Here is a 21036-nt window from a genome sequence, read left to right as displayed (position 1 = left end):
TGAAGGCCGTAAGGGCTGGAAAGCACCACAGTCTTGAGACAACCATTGCAATCATCAACTCCCAACAACTGCAGCCATCTACACTGGGCCCCACAACACCAACCCCACTAACAATCAGTTAAAGAAGGGGGAAGGGCGCGTGGGGCCTTACCCTTTACCTCTGAACCGTAGAGTATCTGTCTATAAATTCTGCAAGAGGAGACAATCACAGCACTAGTTGCCTAACTTCTGCTGAGCCCACCAGGTTCCAATAAAGAGAAGCAAAACCCTGGTCACACAGATGTACGGTCCCGGTTAATCTTGGTAGATCAGAAACCAGAAAGACAGACAAGTGCTTGGGAGAGGAAGAGCAATTTGTGAGGAAGGAAAGGTGAATGGGGTGGTGGGGAAGGAGAAAATGAGAGTGGTCAGAAAGCAGATTGTACTTATGTGAAACTCTAAAAATATCCATGTAATAAAAATTAAAATAAAAAAAAACCATCCTGGATTTGGGCATGGTTGTATACAATGTTAATCCCAGCACTTGGAAAGCAGCAGACGCAGGCAGCTTTCTGTGAATTTGAGCCCAGATTGGTCTACACAGGAGGTTATATCTAGGACAGCCAGGGCTACACAGTGAAACCCTGTCTCAAACAAAGACCCTAGGCTGAAGAGGTGGCAACAGGTAAAGGCACTTACCGAAAGACTGATGATCCGAGTTAGACTCCTGTGACCCACCGAGGAGAACCACAGAAGGGAACTGACTTCAGTGAGTTGTCCTCTGGCTACTATACCCGCTCTGTGGCTTAAACATGCACACATAGAGAAATAAGTATAATTCATTTCCTTCTTAAGTCTTGAGCCTGGAGAGATGATTTCAAAGCTAAGAGCACTTGCTGGCTTTTTTCAGAAGACCAGAGTTCAGTTTCCACTGCCAGGCATCTCACTACCATCTGGCACTCCAGCTCCACAAGATCGAACTCCGTCTTATGACCTCCAAGGGCAGCCCCAGACATGTGCATGTGTACACACACACACACACAGAAACACACACTCGCGTGCGCGCGCGTACATATAAATAAAAATAAAAACAACAAAAGAGAATGTTTTATTTCCGAAAACTAAAACATCATCTATTGAATACTTGTGAAAAGCTGAGTTCTGAGCACTTGACATGTATCGACTCGCTCGATTCTTACAGCAACCTTACAGTGTAGGAGTGATCACCTGCATTTGGCAGGCAAAGAAACCTAGCTGCATGGACACAAAACAAGGGAGCCAAGATCACACACTGGTTATTAAGTAGTAGAACAGGTACTTAAGTCAGAGAACACGGTGCTGAAAATGTGTGGTTCGAACCACTTAGCTCCCTCCTGTATTCAGTAATTACAGTAATTATTTACATGATCTCTGACAGCTAAGCTATATGGACTTTACTATCTCTGAATACATACTTTTGACAAAAAAAAAGTTTTGTTTTGTTTGCTTTGTTTTTTGGTACTGGGGCTTGAATCCAGAGCCACAAGTGTTAAGCAAGTGTTCTATCCCGAGCTATGTTCTAAGCCCCAAAGAAACACATTCAAAATCCCATAGCTTTGAAGACAGAAAATAAGATCGTTTCATTATGAGAACAGAAAAATTAAGTCTCATTGTAACTGCAGTCCTGCTGAATATCAAAAAAGAGAAAGCTGGGCTGAAAATAAATAATTGCTTTAATTTAAAAAGAAAAGTCTATTTTTAAACATTGTGTACATACTTAAACACTTTCTCTTAAAAGAGCCATTCAAGATGGCTCAAGCATGAACTAGTTTACTGCTCAGTGAAATTCTGTAATTGTCTTTTAAAAATACACTTTGGGCCTGTGGTTTGATTAGAATTGAAAACTGGGGGCTAAAGAGATGGCTCAGAGGTTAGGACTACTGGCTGTTCTTCCAAAGGTCCTGAGTTCAATTCCCAGCAACCACATGGTGGCTCACAACTATCTATAATGAGATCTGGTGCCCTCTTGCCTGCAGGCACACATGCAGGCAGAACACTGTATAAATCATAAATAAATAAATCTTAAAATAAAAAGAATTGAAAACTGTTTGTGAGTTATAACCAAAACATCACAAAGATACAAGAAACAAGAAGAAAAATCAAAAAAGCATTGGGAAAAAACTCATATTTGGTATCTGGCACCAAAACGGTGATGTTTTTTTTTTTCTGGGTTTAGTCAGGTTTTCCATTTTCTGTTAATCTGCTCATAGGTTTATTAAGACTTTATAGAACTTGAGGCTGGAGTGATAGCTCAGGGGTTATGAGCACTGGCTGCTCATACAAAAGACCCAGGTTCCATGACAACTAACAACCATCTGTAACTCCTCTCCTGCCTTCTATGAGCACCAGGAACACATGTGACACACATACACACGTGCAACTAAAGCACTCACACACGTGCAAAATAAATTTATTTATTTATTTATTTAAAAAAAGAGGTTCCAGAGCTTTCGGATCAGAGAGATAGCCCAGGGGGCAAAGGTACTTGGCATCAAGCCTGACAACCTGAGTTTGATTCCCTAGACCCACAAAATGGGCAGAGAGGATCAGGTAAAACCCGGGGGCGGGCAGCAAGAATACAAGCAAGAAAGAAAGCTGGAGAGATGGCTGAATCGGCAGGAGCACCGGCTGCTTTTGCAGAGAACCCAGATACAGTTCCCAGCACCACATGGAGACTCACAACTGTGCTTAACTCCAGTTCCAAGGTATTTGGTGCCCTTGTCTGTCCCCTGGAGCTCATGCCATACATGCACACTGTACATGCATTCAGGCAAACACTCGTATACATAAAATAAAACAAAAATCATTTTTAAAAAGGGAAACGAAGGAGCATGTGAGCAAGAAAGAAAGAGGAAGATTGTAACCATGAATGTTGTGACAGGACCATACTCTGCAGTCACAGATACCACGATCCCACTTTCAAGCAGCTCGGATAAAGCTCTCCAGCACACACTCCCCACTTCCTCTCCTTACCTCACAACCATGCCACTCTCTTACACAACACTAACTCTTGACTGTGACAGATGACTTTTAGCTGTTTGTGGTTGCTATGGCTTCTGATTTATTGAGGCAAGATCTCACTATGCATCTCCAGCAGGCCTCTGTCCATCCTCCTGCCTCTGTCTCCCGAGTGCTAGGATTGCAGGTGCAGACCACCACCTGTTCAATATTTTCTGAAAGAGAGTGGGACTCTCTAAGACACAACAAAAACAAAAAACAAAACAACACAAAAACCTGAGAATTGGGTACCCAACTCCACAGAGCGGTCATATTTTTTTCCTCCACAAAGCATAGAGGTTTATATTCAGAATGCTGTATAGATAACTAGATAAATCCAAACAAATAAATAAAACCGGTTTTAGCTTGGGTGAAGGTAGAGCCATCAATATGTCTGATTCTGGAGTCAGGCAAAGCCAGCTCGCATGCTCAAACACTACCGCTTATGAGCTGCACGGATTTAGAAAATTATTTTCTCCTAAGCTTCATTTGCACATTCTGTTAGATGAATAAAGGAACTGAAGGAAGGCTGTGTGCTAGAGTACTATCAGAAAGAGCTGAGTTAGGGCAATCACACGAAGTCACAGCACACTCGGCAGCTTTGAGAGTATTTATCTACACCATTGCAATGGCCACATAGATAAAATCTCTCAAACAAGATGCTCTGAAAGAAGACACACTCAAAATGTGAACTGTGCGACTGTATACACATGAAGCTTGCAGCCAGAGCATGAGAATTGAGGTATAGGAACAAGGATGCACGGGGCTGTTGGGGCATAGGACAGCGCTGGAACTGGCCAGGAGAAAGGCTCCGGTGGCACAGCTAAAGCACGTCTTACACGGTACACCAGCAAAAGCAACCACTAAGATTAACCTGTTTCGATTCCTGCGCTTTTCTGTTTATAGGCTTTAATTCAGTGAAAAACCAAGACGTGAAATATATAACACCTGAGGGTGCCTGCCTTCTGAAAAACTCACAGATGAAGCAAGGCTTTGTCTGAGATTTGCTTCTAGGCACTCTAGTTTGGAAGAGGAAAGAAAATGGCCACGACGCTGAAGGGCTGAAGGCAGGCAGCACCTAACTACGGTGCTGCAATATGGACTCTCACAAAGACTTTAAGTTCTCTCTGATAAAATGCACTCAAACACTGAAGACTGTTGGCACAAATATTACTTAACTGCAGTATCATTACGAACATCAGAGATGGGTGTGGTGGCGCACACCTTTAGTCCCCCACACTCAGGAGCTGACGCTAGGAAGATCAGCGGGTCGTTCAAGGCCATCGAGTTTGAAGCCAGGTAGATAGATAGATAGATAGATAGATAGATAGATAGATAGATAGATAGATAGATAGACGATAGATAGGTGAGTGGATAGATGCCAGATAGATAAACACTACAGATGGATCGATAGATCAATAGATGAGAGAGAGAGAGAGAGAGAGAGAGAGAGAGAGAGACAGATTAAAAACATTATGAGCTGAAATCTTTGGGTCTAACTAAATTATTCCATGGAAAGCACATGAAATTTCACTGGTGTCTTGAGAACACTAAAAGAAAATTAGATGTATAATATTAATAGACTACTAGTAATTTTTGAGGTTAAAAATGTACAATAAAAACGGAATTAGAAAGGCCTGCCTGAGACAGATAGTTTACAAACCACTGGAAAAGATGCCCTTCCTATTATTTACAAATCTCATAAGCAAATGGTTCGCCTGTTTGAAACTGCAGAGTGAAGCGTCATGGAAGCCAGGGAGCTAGGGCGGCCTCTGCCCCGCCTTTGTATCACCGCTGACAGCACAGACACACTCAGTTGGAGCTGGGAGGCATCTTCCAAAAGTATGACACTGCCATTCATCTTACAGCTGAGCAAGCCTTTACTAGCATCATATTTGCGTTCATCTTATTTCCTCTTTTTCTGAAAACGGGGTAGTAAGTCCACTTCTAAGGGAAACGAAACAAATAATCAGGAACAGCAACAAAGCAACGTGCATCTAAATAACCTGAACGCTTTCTGGCTCTGGTTTTTCCTCTCCGTAACTCATCCCGAGGACCAGGAGGCAAGTCAGCAACGTATAGAGGTGATGGCGAAGACTCTCTTGAAGTCCTTTGTTAACTAAGTATAATACAAACAGGCACATGGAAGTTAGGCTCAATCAGCAGAGAGAGACAGTAAGAAAGTAAAAAAAAACTACAAAACCGTAAATATCTGAAAACAAAGTTGGTCTCTTATAATCACAAGTTCTCTGATGTTTCCTTAAAAATAACAGTACGGGTCTGAGGATGTAGCTAAGTTGGTAAAGCGCTTGCTTAGACAGAACAAAGCTCTGGGTTGGGTCTCCAGCACCAGCTGTGGTGCCTGCCCTTGAACCCAGCACTCAGGAAGGTACAGGCAGGGATGTTTGAAGAGCAACATCATCCTAGAGTAAATAGTGAGTTTGCAGCCAGCCTGGGATATATAAGACCCTATGTCAAAAATAAAACTTTTAGGGCTGGGGAGATAGCTCAGTCTGTAAAATGTTTGCTCTGAAATCACGAAGCCCTGAGCTTGATGCCCCAGAAGTCACGTGGTTGAAGAGAACAACCAAATCCTGCAGGTTGTACTGTGAGTCCCACACACGTGCCGTGGCAGGCACACAGGTGTGCGCGCAAACAAATGTCACACGCACAGACAGAAATAAGTAAGGCAAAACTTTAAAAATTAAAATAGCAATACAGATGATTAGGTGATTCAATGAACTGGACAGAACTACGCTTGAAAGATGGGTGAAATGGCAGGTAAGCAAACACAAATGGATTATTATGATACCCTATCTGGAGGCAGATGTAAAAGGCGCATGCGCACTGTTTCTAGAGAAGTATGTGAACATGTTTGGGTGGGGTGGCATGTATCTGAGGTACATGTGCTATAATAAGAACATAAGATGGATATCTTTTCAGTGCTCTCTGTCCTTCTAAACATCATGCACTCACCGTACTTCATGATGAGGGAAAACACTCATTTCTCACTGGGATAATTTTCAATACTTTACATACATAAAGGTTCATACTTGGGCCAGACGTGGCTCTTGTCTGTGGTCCCCACTCGAGAGGCTAATACACAAGGATGCTTGCTCCAGGCCAGCCTGAACCACATGACAGCCTGTCTCCAAAAACAAGGACTCACATAACAGAGGTAACCTTTCTTGTCACTACTTGGGATTTCAGTGAGTTCACCTCAGAACAATGCAGTTAAGCAAATGAATACTGATTTTTTTTTTTTTCTGATGTAGGTATGGATTCAAGTTTGCTAACTTAATCGCATTCGTTTGATACTTTTGTTTTCTGATATAATCTTACTGTGTATCGCTGGCTGGCCTCTGCCTCCCAAGTGCAGGGATCTTTAGCTTGCACTGAGGAGCCAGGTTTAGTCCCTCTGCTATTTGCTCACAGAAAAAAAGAAAAAGGCCGCCTTGCAGTTTTGGGTTTTGTTTGTTTGTTTTTTAACAAATAATCTTCCTTTGATGGCCATGCCAGACTTTGGGCTTCCTGTTCTTTTATCTCCATAATTCCTTAATTCTCATATCACAGCCCTAGGTATCTTTGCTGTGGCTCCTCCTGTGACAGGAGGCCACAGGCTGTGTTTGAGATCTACAAAGAAATTATCATGGTGCAGGGAGGAAAAAGCTTCTTCTTAGGGGTGGACCGGAGGAAAGAGTGAAGTCACTCTGCCGCGGTCGGCCTTAAGAGGATAGAGAATTTCTCTTTTCTTCTCTTACCAAGAACTAGAAAATGGCATCGCTATCTGAATGTGTCACCTGGTCACAAAGAGCCTGGGGAAGAGATCACCTTCCCCACTGACTCCACTAATGGGATGATATTTCCCCAGTTGTCAGGGAGTATGATAGAGTTTTACCTCGACAGCTCTATCTTCTCCGCCACCACCTCTGCTCCTAGTTGTGCTCTTGTGGGCACCAGCGCCCTGAGTTTAAGAAAGCAGCATGAGGGGACCACAAGGGCAGTGAGCTGTAGGCTCAATCCAGCCAATTTTCATTACCTAAAATGTGTTACTTGTTATAAGCTTTGTTTTAACATAAACATCTTTCTTTGCAAAACATATTTCATTGCTTAGGTTTTTATACATAATTCTAAACTGTTGAAAACACTCTCAAATACATGAACATAAGAAAGCACAAATGTTTCTTTAAAAAAAATTGCTGATTTAATTATCTGTAGCTTTGCTAAGGGAGAAGAAAAAATGTTACGGTTTCAGGGCCAAATTTTTCTCATTTATCCATCCTGCCCCCCCACACACACAATATTATTTGAATCATTGGTGTCTCTGCATGTTTGGAAACTCAGACACCTGTAACACAGGCGCAATCGAGTGCAAACTGACCCACAACATCTTTCAGAGAATAAACCTACACGGAAGCAAGGAGATTTTTTCTGCACGGCAACACTGTAGACCTCCAGATGTTTTAAAACTGTAAATAAGTGGATGAGAATGAGAGAACAGGGAAGGAGTTGACACTGAGCGGCCACAGGGACATAGCGCATCTCAGTGTCAGAGCTGCTGACAGGACTATCCCAACACCGGACCAGTTTACTCCAAACAACGTAAATCTCTCGTTGTCTTTATGTGGGATTCAATTAATATCTGCCTTTGAAATTATGTCATAATAGATATGAACTTAATGCAGAGTTCTCAGACTCAAGGCTTCTTAACTGAGAGAAACCTTACCATCCAAAAGACATTTGGCAGTGTCCAGAAGCCATTTTCAATTTCACATGAGGGGTTGGGCTGGCATCCAGTACCAGGACTGCCCGCAGAGAGGAATTATATTGCCCCAAATATCAGGAGTGCTGAGGTTGATGAACTCTGCACTAGAGGACTAAAGTACTGGCAATAATCAGGCCAAATGACCCAAGAGTTTAGAGTCTCGCAGCAATCATGAGACAGAGACATAAAAAACAGGCAAAACACATAGAACCTCAAGAAATACAAAATATGGGGTTGTGGCTAGGACTGATGGTAGAGGTCTTATCTGGCATGAATTAAACCTGAGGTTTGACCCCACCAAGGAGGAGAAAAATTAAGCCATATAGAGATTTAAAATTACTTATAGGCCAGGCATGGTGGCACAAACCTTTAGTCCCAGCACTCAGGAAGACAGAGGCAGGCAGATTGCTGTGAGTTCAAGGTGAGCCAGGTCTACAAAGTGAGTCCTGGACAGCCAAGACTACACAGAGAAACCCTGTCTCAAACCCCCTCTCCCCCAAAATAAAACTGTTTTTTTAATTTTAAAAAAAAAAATCTTTTAACTTTGAAGTCAAGGAATTTTTAAGGAAAAAAGAAATCTTAATATCCATCCTAATAGTTTTTTGTTTTGTTTTGTTTTTTTAAGTAAACTTAGATGTCAGTGGAGAAGGGTATTGGGAGTTTTTGTTGTTGTTGGTGGTGGTTTCAATAATGGGTTTGGTTGTGATTGTTTGTTTGTTTATTTGTTTGTTTAAGATAAGCTCTCCCTATCTAGCTTTGCCTGGCCTGGAACTTACTATATAGACCAGACTGTCCTCAACTCAAGGTTCTGTCTCTCTCTGCTTCCCCAGAGCTGAGATGAAAGTCAGACACCAACCACCCTGGGCACAGTTGGTTGGCTTTTTGAGATGGAGTTTTGTTGCTTACCCCAGGATGGCCTGGAACTCACTATATAGCCCCAGCTGCCCTCAGACTTGTGATCCCTCCTGCTTCTACCCCATGTCCTGGAACAAAGGAGCAGTAGGGGCCAAAGGAGCTAGTAGTATTTGTGGTTCATTTTAATATAAATAAAGTAAGGAAGTGCAGAAACATTCACAGTGTTCCACGGCGGTCCTGGATTCTGTGGGAAACAAAGGCCAGCAAATGAAACCCTGAGTTCCACTGTAGCAGTACATACACACACACACACACACACACACACACACACACACAATTAGAATGTCAAGCTAATATGTCTGGATAACATTGGGGTCTTTGAACTAAAAGAAGAATTGAGAGGACCTGACTAACCTCTTTTTGAGGCTGGACCTCAAGCCACGCCAACGTTCTTGCCACCCTTCCTTCCCCTGTTCCTGCTTGATGCGTTCCTGGAGACCACAGGAGACAGGCAACCAATCAGCACCTGTCCACTATCTAGCCGGAAGCTAAGTCAGTCAGACAAAGAAAAGTCCCTGTAAGGTAATCCTCTCTCCTCCAAAAGTGAAGACCAATCAAAATTGTACAATACATCCCTCAATGGGCACTGGCCAATCCCAACTGAAGTCACTTAGCCACAATTGAAATCCCCCCTAAGGGCTTCAAAAGAGCCTTCGAATTCACTTCTGGTTGCCGTTTTGTATGAACATGTCGACCCGGCATGTTGATTGTTTCTGCAAAATAAGCGAGCTTTGCCTTTGATGCTATTTGAGTCAGAGGTCTTCAGTGATTCTCAGGCCCTTACAGAATTAAAATGATAAAGGCAAGAAACTAAAAAGGAAGCCTACCCATCTTGCTCTGGCTCTTTATAGCTGAGGGGGTAACACTGAAAATTCCTTAGCTTAAGCCAGGTTTTAGCAAGACTTCACACTAGGAAGCGCCCGTTGGTAAGTGGCCCAGAACACCTGGTAGAATTAAAAGGAACCATTAGGTTTCATTTTCTTTAAAAAAAAAAAAAAAAAATTTGTTTTTGAGAATTTCATACAAGTGTAAAGTGAAACACGATCTGTCCACCCCTATCTCCCCACCCAGTTTCCCCGGCTTATCTCACCTTTCCCCTCTACAGTGCTGGATTTTTGTCTGTCTGTTTTTGAGAAGGCCTTTCTTTGTCCCCCTCTGGTTGACCTTGAACTTGGGATGCTCCCTCAGTGATCACAAGCAGTCACATGAAACTATTCACTTGGGTGTTCAGAACCAGGTAAGCGTCGTCTCTTCCTGGATGGTCCTTCATCACACAACAGGGCTCCTACCCTCCATCCTTCTGCATTAGCTTGGTTTCTCTGGTCTCTCTGTCCTGAGATCACATTTTCCAGGTATCATCTTGGTTCACACCCCTGCTCTCTAAGGTACCTGACCTAAGTTAGGGACATCCCACAGAGGTCTACTTGAATTTCTGTCACTCTGCAGAGACGGAAAAGAGGGCTGTGCAAACTGCAGGTGGATGGAGGAATTCTAGCAGAGGCAGTAATCTGTGCGTTGGCTGCATACTGGGAGAGCACAGGACCTTCAAGAAACATGAAGAATCAACAGAGGCCCATGGCATGGAGAAGCTTTGAAAGCTTGAGCCCAGTATGCACAACAGAGTCTTGGGCTTTTATCTGGCCCCTACCCCTTTGTGTTGTGTAACGTTTCTCCATTTTGGTTGAATTGTGGCAACTCCCAAAATTACAGCAAGTTGGTTTGTGTAACTAAAGTGGTTTGTTTGTCTACACTCTTGCCCTTCCCAGTCTCATCGCTGACACACACAGCCTGACTCCCTCTGACATTTACAAAAAGGGACTCACACATACATTCTACCATGTAGGCCTGAACTCTGCTCAGAGCCCTTGCCATGCAACTCTCTGCTTTCCGTGGTTATGTTAACTCTTCTGATAAATATCTTATCCCAAGAGACAACCCACCTCCATTTTCCCCTTGAATCCTGAATTCAAAACCCTGCACAGAATAAGTTTGTTATTATGCAGTAGAGTAATGAGGCAAGCCAGAACAGTCTCCAGTAGAAACAGAGGGCAGGCCCGCTGATCTCAATTAATGACTAGCTTGCAAGTTTTTCCTCCAGAATGTCTGGGTCCTACTTAAAATGAAGGGATAAGGAGAGGTCCAACCAAGAAAGTTAATCCTTGAGAATGCCTCATGGGCACACTGTACGGTCAAGTTCACTTTGTTATGGATGAGACCTAAGTTTTGGGGGTCACCCAAAAGGCACTAATTTTTCTCATACAAAGTCAGAATAGCTTTCCACACAGCAGTTTCACACACCTCTTGGTGGTCAGGCCCAGGCCCAGAGAGCACAATATCTATAAGCCAGAGGAGAAGCAGTGTCCTTACGAGCAAATTCTCCAGACTTTCCCTTTGAGAAAGAAGAATCAGTGTCTAAAGAAGTACAAACAACTCTCCAAATCACCTAAGCTGGACTTTCAACCTTGTTGCTCTGCTAAGGAGACCACGGTCTTCCTTCCCATTCTTGGACCTATATAACCTTCAGGATTCAGTGTAGAAGTCTGTTATGGAATATGATGCCCAGGCATGTAATCCTAGCACTCAAGGCAGGAGAACTGCTGAAAGCTGAAGGCCAGCTTACAAGGAGTCTAAGCATGAGATGTAATTTAGAGGAGGAGGTAGAAAGAAAAAGGATGTTCAAATACTTGCAGAATAAAACAGTTGACATATCGAACACCATCTACCTTCATTCATGTTCTGTCAACAGTAAAACGGCATTCGAAACTAAGATTCATAAGGAGTCTTTCTGTTGTTTGTTTGTGTTGAGATGGCATCTTACTCTGTAGCCCAGGCTGGCTTGGAACTTTTATTTTGGGATAACCTCAGACTCACAGCAGTCCCAAGTGTTCAGACTGTCGGTCTTGCACCATGCTCAGCTTCTATGTGGTGTCTTTTAAAAACAGAATTGTTTATTTCTATGGTTTTGAATTATGCATGCCTGTGTGCGGGTGCCTCCAGATGGCAAAAACTGCGAGTCCTCCTGGAGCTGGAGCTATAGGTGGTTCTGAACTTCCAGCATGAGTGCTGGCAACCAAACTTGGCTTCTCTGCAAAAGGAGTAAGTGCTCTCAACCACTGAGTCATGTCCCCTGCCCTTTTGTGGCCTTGTAAGCTTGTTTTCGTTAAGATGAAGTAGCTAGAGATGTTTTACAGAACTAGCTCTACTCCCATGCAATTTCCTTTTGTGAAGTCCCATCGAATCTGGATGTGTAATAGAAGCTGTATTTCTGGGAATATGAAATTGTGCAATACAAATTCCCAAGAAGTTATCTCAGATACTCTGGGACTCATGCTCGGAGGGAATAGTTTAATGAGCAAATAGAAATTTTTGTAGCTTGTTGAACTCAGCTTTTTATTCCTTCCTGAATACCATGTGATTATGTGTAGACAGGGATGATGAGATCTGCTCTACCTCCATCTCTGACATGATCCTGCTTATAGGTTTTTGCTAGTCTTTGAAAGGCAGTTGTCGCCAATAGTTTACTATTAACATTTCAGAGAAGCTTCTGACATTTGGCTTCAGTTTATAAATCATAAAAGTGAGATAAAACCTTTCCAGGGAAACATCACCCGGCTTCTTCTTGGTATCTGCACAGCCCGAGCTCTCTGCATTTGTATATTTAGTTGTTCCTGTTTGGAAACTGTGAATTGCTGTATAGAAGTTCTGGTTAGCCTTATTCAAAAGCAGCCGTAGAAACACTGTGCACTTTGTTGCTACTGTCTGGCACCACTAAATGTAATAAATACAATGCTGAGCCCATTAAAATGCCCTTGTGAAGTACCACGAGCTTGAGAATCCCTGCTCACTATTGGAGAGCATTTCATACCACTATAAAACATTAAGACTCTCAGTTCTGTTTGAGACACTTAAAGAGCAAGCAAAGCCCTAAGTGGAAATATGAGATATAATAGTTTTTGGCTTTTCAGAGATTTAAAAAAATATCATAGAACCATACAACATTGAGAATGAAACTTTTAGAACTATAGAAGTTGAACTTCAACTGAAATCAAATAATTTTGACTATCTCATAAAGGGCAGCTATTTATTTGTGTTACTAAGAACATGTAGTTATATATGGTGGATCAAAAGTTCAAAGTCATCCTTGGCTAGATAAAGAGTTTTATAAAGGCCAGCCTGAACTACATGAAACCTTGTGTTTAAAAAATAGCCCCATCGCCGGGCACAGTAGTGCATGCCTATAATCCCAAAACTCAGGCAGGAGGATCTCTGTGAGTTCCAGTCCAGCCTGGTCTACAAAGCAAGTCCAGGACAGCCAAGGCTACACAGAGAAATTCTGTCTTGAAAAAAAAAAAAGACAAATCAAAATAACAACAACAACAAAAGTCCCATATTACTATCATACAGCCCTTGAGTACCAACAAGGCTTGTTCCTAGGAATGAAAAGAATTATAAATGTTGTCTCTCACTTCAGCATATATCATCTATTGAATGTAACAAACACATGATCAGGATTTATACAAATTGTAATTACAACAAAATAAAATAATATAATGATGAAGAATCAGAAACACTTGTCTGCAATGCAGGAGCTTTTAAAGAAGAGAGTCCTTTGGAAGGGTCTGGATAAATCAGAGATGCAGATGAATGTTGAATGATATTTGATCCCATTGTGAACCCCAACATTGTGAACTATAAAACTATGTTTTTGGTGTGGTTGATCCCTATCACAGACCTTTAATCCAAAAACTTTCTACTGTAAACAGGTGATTATGGTGTGGTTCACCCAGCCCTAGCACACACCTTTAATTCAAGAGCTTTCTGTATACAGGACTTAATAAAGTCAAGACAAGAAGCAAGAAACCAGCTGACAGGTATTAAAAGTAGGAGGGACTTTGAGTTGAGGGGTATTTAAGACAGAGTAGAGAAGAAAGACCTTTTAACTTAAGCTCTGACTTTAGCTTCAGCTTTTGTTCCTCAGCTCCTGGCTTTTGGGGCTTTGAGCTAGCAAGCCTTTGGCCTTGGGTTTTTGGCCTTTTCTTCTTGGGCTGTCAGTTGAGCTAGTGAGCCCTTTGGGGTTTTTGTTTGTTTGTTTTTGTTTTTGTTTTGTTTTGTTTTCATTTGGACCTGAGCTGAGAAGGAAGGTCAGTTGGGTGCTTTCTCTGCCTCTCTGAGCTAGCAGGTTTTCACCCCAGCATCTGGATCTTGAGTCTTTATTGGTAAAATAAAATGGTTGGGATTTTCATTTTTTTTAAAACAACAGACAAAGAATATATGCATACACAAAATGGAAACTAGCCACTTCTCAATTTTCCATGATTATGAGGACAGAAATTATGTAAGTGATTGAAATGCATCTAGAAAATATTCAAACATATATCATATGTTAAAATTTCAAACATCCAGAACATTTATATATTGTGTATCAACCTAAGACAAAGGACCCAAATTAAAATCTTAGAAGTCATTTGACTAAAAACCATTTGGGCACTTATGAGGTGGTGCCAAGTACAAGCTGTTGTCTAGACAAGAGGGTCTGACCTCCATCAGAGCAGCAAATCAAGGACCACTCATTCCCTATGTCTGTAGCCTCCGAGTTCACCACTAGTATCCTATAGCTGACAATCCTGAAGCAAAATTCTACAGAAAAATAAAACCAATTCCGTAGATGAAACATGTGATAAATTAAATAGATGATAGGTAGGTAGATAGACAGACAGACTGAGAGAAAGGAATGAAGACATTGTGGAAGTTAGCTCCTGTGATTACAGAAGCAGAGACAGCTCTGAGGTGCTGAGGTGGGGAACTTGGAAAGGCAGTAGTGTGATTCAGTTCCAGTTCTAAGAGCTAAAGGGTGGGAGAGAAATACTGTACGGCTGGCCCAAGTCCAAATTCTGAGAGCTAGGAGTGTTTTCTGGAAGGAAAAGGGGGATGCTCTAGTGGTGGGGATGGGGGCTTCCCCTGAGCTTTGTCTCTACAGGGGCTTTGTTCTATTGGTTGGTGCTCACCCACCCTGGTTGAGGAAGACAGCTTACGTATTCAATGGATTCAAATGCTAATCTTTTCCAGAAACAGCCTCACAGACACACTGATAAATTATGTTTTCCAGATATCTGAATACACTTCAGCCTGTACAGTTCACATGACTTGTCATCTCCAGGCAAACGCCTAGAGCATTTTACTGAAGACCCAGACTCTTCTTAAAGATCTTTATTTACGGGAATCATATGAAAGAAGGGGGAGTTAGTATGACCTGGAGAGGACAGGAGCTCCACAAGGACCAAATATATCTGGGCATAGAGGTCTTTTCTGAGACTGATACTCGAACAAAGGACCATGTATGGGTACAACCTAGAACTTCTGCTCGGATGTATCCCGTGGTAGCTCAGTAACTAAATGGGTTTCCCTAGTAAGGGGAACAGGGACTATTTCTGACATGAACTCAATGGCAGGCTCTTTGACCTCCCCATGCACCCCCCCAAGGGAGGAGCAGCCTTGCTAGGCCACAGAGGAGGACTTTGCAGCCAGTCCTGAAGATACCTGATAAAACAGGGTCAAGTGAAAGGAGAGGAGGTCCTCCCCTTTCAGTGGACGTGGAAAGGGGCAGGGAGGAGATGAGGGAGGGAAGGTAGGATTGGGAGGGAAAGAGGGAGTGGGATACAGCTCGGATTAGAGTTAATAAAATGTAACTAATAATAAAAATTTTAAAAGATCCTTATTTACCATCTGTTTAACTTAACTATGGGGCAGAGGAGAAAGCAGTATTTGATTAAAATATATTTATAGGTAATATATTATGGGTTATATCTCTACAAAATAAACTATGCTCATGTATTGAAGATCTTCCAACATTGCCTTTTTTGTTTTTTGTGCTTTGAAGAAAGGCCTCCTGATACAACCAAGGCTGTCCTGGAATGCACCAAGCTGGCTTCTGATCCTCCTCAGTTCATCTGTCCGGTCAGACACTCTTCCTAAGAAGCACAGGACTTTCTGCAGTGACCTTTGTTCACTCTCACATCACCTCTTTTTTTTTTTCAATGAAACAATAGAAGTTACTCAGTAGAAGATAAAGGAGGGTAGAAATTAGGCAAGCCTTAATCTGAATACCTATTACAACAAATCAAAACATTAAAATATGCAAGTATAAAAAATATGAATGGAGGAGTTGCATTTCTTGGCAAGAATGTGGTCGGGTGAGGATGAAAGATGAATAAAATTTTAGAATGTCCACTAGTATAAAAATTAGCTCTGGGACTTGATTTGAGTAGGAGGATGCCAGGAAAGGTGAAAGTTTTGTCCTGTCCCTTCTTCTGAGGTAAGATTTATAAGAACCTGAATCAAACCTAAAATAGATGGCACAGTACCACAATGTGATTCAGATTGATGGTCCTCCCCCAAAGCCCAGTTCAGTTTTGTTAAGTACTCAGTTACCTAGCTATCTAATATTTCCCAAACTCATTGTAATTATACACAGCTTTGTGACTAAAGTCTGTCCGTCTGAAGGGAAGCTTTATGTGTGATTTGAGATCTAGGCCCAATATAACAAGAACACCTTCCTCCCTGCTCTTTTCTTCTTCCCAGAGACTGAATCTTAAATATGGGACATTGTATTTTTCCCAGTAATACGGAAGCATTGTCCAGGTAGATCAGGAAGCATAAGGTAGAAGGAACCTAGGACCCTGAATCGCTGTGTGGAGTAGATCTGCCTTTTTGATCTAGACTGTTGTATCCCGATCTTTTTTCTTTCACCACTGCGTACAAGGGGTCAGTTACAGCATCTTAGCCTTCCAATGACTAATTAGGAAGAGGAAACATGTTATGAAGGAATAGATCTCTTCAGTAACCATGTCCTTCTTTTTTCTTTTTTTAAATTGTATTTATTATTATTTATACATCATTCGGCCTGCATGTATACCTGCACACCAGAAGAGGGCACCAGATCTCACTATAGATGTTATGAGCTACATCTGGTTGCGGGGAATTGAACTCAGGACCTTTGGAAGAACAGCCAGTGCTCTTAACCTCTGAGCCATCTCTCCCGCACACCCCCCCCCACCATGTCTTTCTTTTTAAGTACAGATTTATTACCCCTTCTCTGAACTGCTTATGACCAAAAGATTTTAGGGTTTTTTTTTAAATATTCATATGTATATAATGAGATATTTGAGGAACAGCATCCAAGCCAACATATGAAATAAATTTATGTTTCACATACATCTCGTATGCCTTAGCCTGAGGGTGATTTTATTCAGTTTGGTGTTTTTGTTTTGTACTCTGTTTGGTGGTTGTTGTTGCTGTTTGCCTGCTTTAACTTATCACATAAGGTAAGGTGTAATATCCCTTCATTGCTCAGGTATTTGAAAACTTGGCTCCGGCTGGCAGTGCTATTTGGGAAAGTTATGGGGCCTTTAAGAGGAGAAGCCTTGCGGGAGGAAGTATGTCACTGAGGGTGACCTTTAAGGCCCACTTGCTCAGAGTCTCTCGGACTCCTGTCAGATGCTGCACGGTGATCAGCAAGATTCTGACTCTCGCCTTCATGCCTTCTCTGCCTGTTGCCAGGATGGACTCTATCCCTCTGAAACTGTAAGCCAAAACAAGCCTTTTCTCTGCTAAATCGTTTTTTGTCGGGGTAATCACAACAGAAAAGAAGCTACGGTGCTTTCCTTACCATACTCCAAAATCCCCAATAATCTGCTTACCATCAGATCTGGGCACCAAAGGCAGTCCCCGGAAAATACAAACCTTCATTTTCTTCAATACTTCATGTTTACCATCCGAGCCTAAGTCAAGTCTCAGTGCAGCCACCATTATGGATAATACCAGCTCCTACTATGAGTGGACAGATTTAACTTCTAAGGTTAATTAACTTGACAAGGCCGAGTGTCAGAATGAGAAGCAGTACCAGTTACTACCTCACAAGTTTCTACACCCTCCAAAACAAGTGAACTTTCTATCAAAAGCAGTTTTCCATTTTCTATGGAGACAACCGTCTATCGGTGACAGTGCTGACAGTTTCTTGGGAACTTAGACGAAACTGACCTGCATTAGCCTAGATACACTGCACTAAATAAAACATCTCTGATCACACTTTTTGTTCAGCAGAACATTTTTTTAGGCTCAAAAGGAGAAAAGACACAGGTTTAGGCTAATGAAGAGCAGTCTTCACATCTGATTTCACATATATGCAAGGGGCACAGGACCAGTCCATGTGTGCTCTGTGGTTGGTGTCTGGGAGCGACCGTGGGCCTAGGTTAGTTGACTCTGTAGGTCTTCTTATGAAGTCCTTGAGCCCTTCTGCTCCCTCAGTCATTCCCCCAACTCTTCCGTAGAATTCCCTGAGCTCTGTCTAACGTTTGGCTGTGGGTCTCTGCATCTGTTTCCGTCAGCTGCTGTGTGAGGCCTCTCAGAGGAGTTATTTATTGCCCTTCACAAACTCAAGTCCAAGTGGATCAAAGTCCTCAATGTAAAACCAGATTCATTAAGTCTAATAGAAGAGAAAGCGTGGAAGAGCCTTGAACTCATTGGCACAGGAGACAACTTCCTGGACAGAACACCAACAGCTCAGGCTCTAAGATCAAAAATTAATAAACGGGACCTCAGGAAACTGAAAAGCTTCTGTAAGGCAAAGAACACTGTCAATAGGACAAAAGAGCAGCCTACAGATTGGGAAAAAATCTTCACCAACCCTCCCTCTGCCAAAGGTCTGTTATCCAAAATATATAAAGAACTCAAGAAATGAGACACCAACAAACCAAACAATCCAATTAAAAAATGAGGTACAGAGCTAACCAGAGAATTTTCAACAGAGGAATCTCTAATGGTTGAGAAACACTTAAAGAAATTTTCAACATCCTTAGTCAGGGAAATGCAAATCAAAACTACTCTTGAGATTCCATCTTACACCCATCAGGATGACTATGATCAAGTGATAGCACATGCTGGTGAGGTTGTGGAGAAAGGTGAACACTCCTCCACTGCTGCTGGGAGTGCAAATTTGTACAACCACTTTGGAAATCAATTTGGCGGTTTCCCAGAAAATTGGGAATAGTTCTACCTCAAGACCCAGAAATACTGTTCTTGGACATATACTCAAAAGACACTCCACCATACCACAAGGATACTTACACAGCTATGTTCAGAGCAGTTTTATTTATAATAGCCAGAGCCTGGAAACAACCTAGATGTTTCTCAATTGAAGAACGGATACAGAAAACCTGATACATTTACAGAGTGGAATACCACTCAGCTATTAAAAACAAGGACATCATGAAAGTTGCAGGCAAATGGACAGAACTAGAAAAGATCACCCTGAGTGAGGTAATCCAGGCCCAGAAAGACACATGGCATGTGCTCACCTTGCAAGTAGATTTGAGCCATAAAGCACAGGATAGCAATGCTACAATCCACAGACCCAAAGAGGCTAAGCAACAGGGAGGGCCCAAAGGAGGATGCTTGAGTCTAATTCAGAAGGGGGGAGGAGGGGACAAGAGCAACATGGAATTGCGACTGGCTTACAGTTTCAGAGGCTTAGTCCATTATCATGGCAGGAAGCATGGCAGGGTGCAGGCAGACGTGTTGTAGGAGATGGAGCTGTTCTACACTGGCTGGAGCTTGACCATAGGAGACCTCAAAGCTTGCCCCCCACAGTGTTGCATTTCCTCCAACAAGGCCACGCCTCCTAAAGAGCCACGCCCTGCCAGCCAAGCATTCGAACACAGCCTCAATGGGGGCCTTACCTATTCAAACCTCCACACCTCTCTTTCTCCCTTTATTTTATTTTATTTTATTTTTTTTAATTTTCTGCATGCCAGAGGAAACAAAGCATGGCAGACAGCTGACAAAATCTTGTTTTGATTTACATGAATTTTAATAATGGGTTGTTTCTACACTAGGGATCAACCAAGCACCTTTTCAACAAAATAGATTTTTACAGCAGTGTGCACTAGGGCACTAACCTGAATGCATTTGCTGCTTGTCTGTCAGCGGATGGTGTTTGAGAGCCACCTGGTGGCTCTTTCGCTCTCTTCAGCATGGTTCTTACCAGCTATGACATGGGCGTGTCGAAACAACCTGCTTGTCGGCTATAGACTCCCCAAACCTCACAACATGACTACACGCCTTAAAATGACTACATGCTTTAAAATATGCGTAGGGTTCTTTTCTGCTCTGCTCACGTACTCGTGGATAACACAAAAATTGAAAAGAAAACAGTAAAAACAAACAAAAAAATCCAAAATTGTGGCTGTAGCTCAGCTGGTAGAATGCTTGCCTATCGGGCATAAAACTCTGGGTCTCAATGTCCAGCAATATATAAAATGGGACATGGTGGCACTCATCAGTAATCCCAGCGCTCATCAGTAATCCCAGCGCTAAGGAGTCTAAGGATTGGGAGTTCAAGGATACGTTGGCTGCATGAGTTTGAGGCTGCCCCATACAGCGTGAGATATGTCTCAAGAAAAAAAAAAAATCCAGTAGTGCCAGATGATAACCTACATGATGGACCCAGCACATACCCGCTGACAGCAGATGAGCAGCTTCCGTGGCAAAGGCCCTTCCTTTTATCGAGCAGTGCATGGACCTCTCACCAGCAGAGATGGCACTGCCGTCCTGCGTGGTAGACTACCTTTCTAGGGCACGGCCGGGAGTTCGACCGAGTGCGCCCCTACGAGGATATGACAAGGATCCCGCCACACAGGATGTGCACGTGGAGGGGATCGTGCATCAGTGGATTGAGCAAGACGTGAAGAAGTGAATCTTGTGAGGGAGTGAAACATTTGCAGTCCTGAGCCTCCTGGTGGCCGCGCAAAACAGCTGTTCCTCATCAACAAAAGTCCTTTCAGCCTTGTGGACAAAGGCATGCGGCACATACTAGGTCTGGCTGGCGCCAACTCCTCTATCGGAGTCGTCAGCCAGGCAGACAGGCCCAACTTTTTCACCAATCGACCACAATGGTCCCTCCAGTGGGACCATTATCACTCGCCTGGAAAAGAGCAAAATCCATCGACAAGGAAACCTGCTTGACCCCCTTTGTCTGGCAGAACGGCAAGGGCTGCATGTGTTCTCTGCAGTGACCCGCTCTACAGTGGCACGGCAGATCCCGTGCTGCGGTACACGGGAGCCCTTATCCCTGAGCCAGAGTGGGAGATTCACATCATCATCGCAGAGCAGTATGTGCACACGTTGGCCTGGCAACAGCACACAGACTTGCCAGGATGCAGTCACGGCGGGTGCTGGCTCTCTGGCTGAAGGAGCAGCAGGAACTGAGATACATCCCCGGGGCCCTTTGCTCCTCTTGCAGAGGACCCAGGGTGAGTTCCCAGCATCTATATGATGGATCACAACTG

General features: G+C 42.9%; 1 protein-coding gene across 3 annotated transcripts in view; it reads right to left on the bottom strand.

The window, feature by feature from the left end:
• Positions 1-21036, bottom strand: part of Filip1 (filamin A interacting protein 1) — a 198174-nt gene that overhangs the window by 167774 nt on the left and 9364 nt on the right. Inside the window, exon 1 of one of the 3 annotated variants that reach the window (XM_055602538.1) lies at positions 679-691. The exons of the other annotated variants lie outside the window; for them this stretch is intronic. The gene's annotated coding sequence lies outside the window, so the exon portion shown is untranslated. Of the gene's footprint in view, positions 1-678; positions 692-21036 lie in introns of those variants that run through there. 3 annotated transcript variants of the gene reach the window in all.

The sequence above is a fragment of the Psammomys obesus genome, unplaced genomic scaffold, assembly GCF_907164565.1.
Source record: "Psammomys obesus unplaced genomic scaffold, mPsaObe1.curated_primary_1811, whole genome shotgun sequence".
Lineage (NCBI taxonomy): Eukaryota > Metazoa > Chordata > Mammalia > Rodentia > Muridae > Psammomys > Psammomys obesus.
The sequence above is the reverse complement of the archived record's forward strand: the minus strand, read 5'-3'. Positions and strand labels throughout refer to the sequence as shown.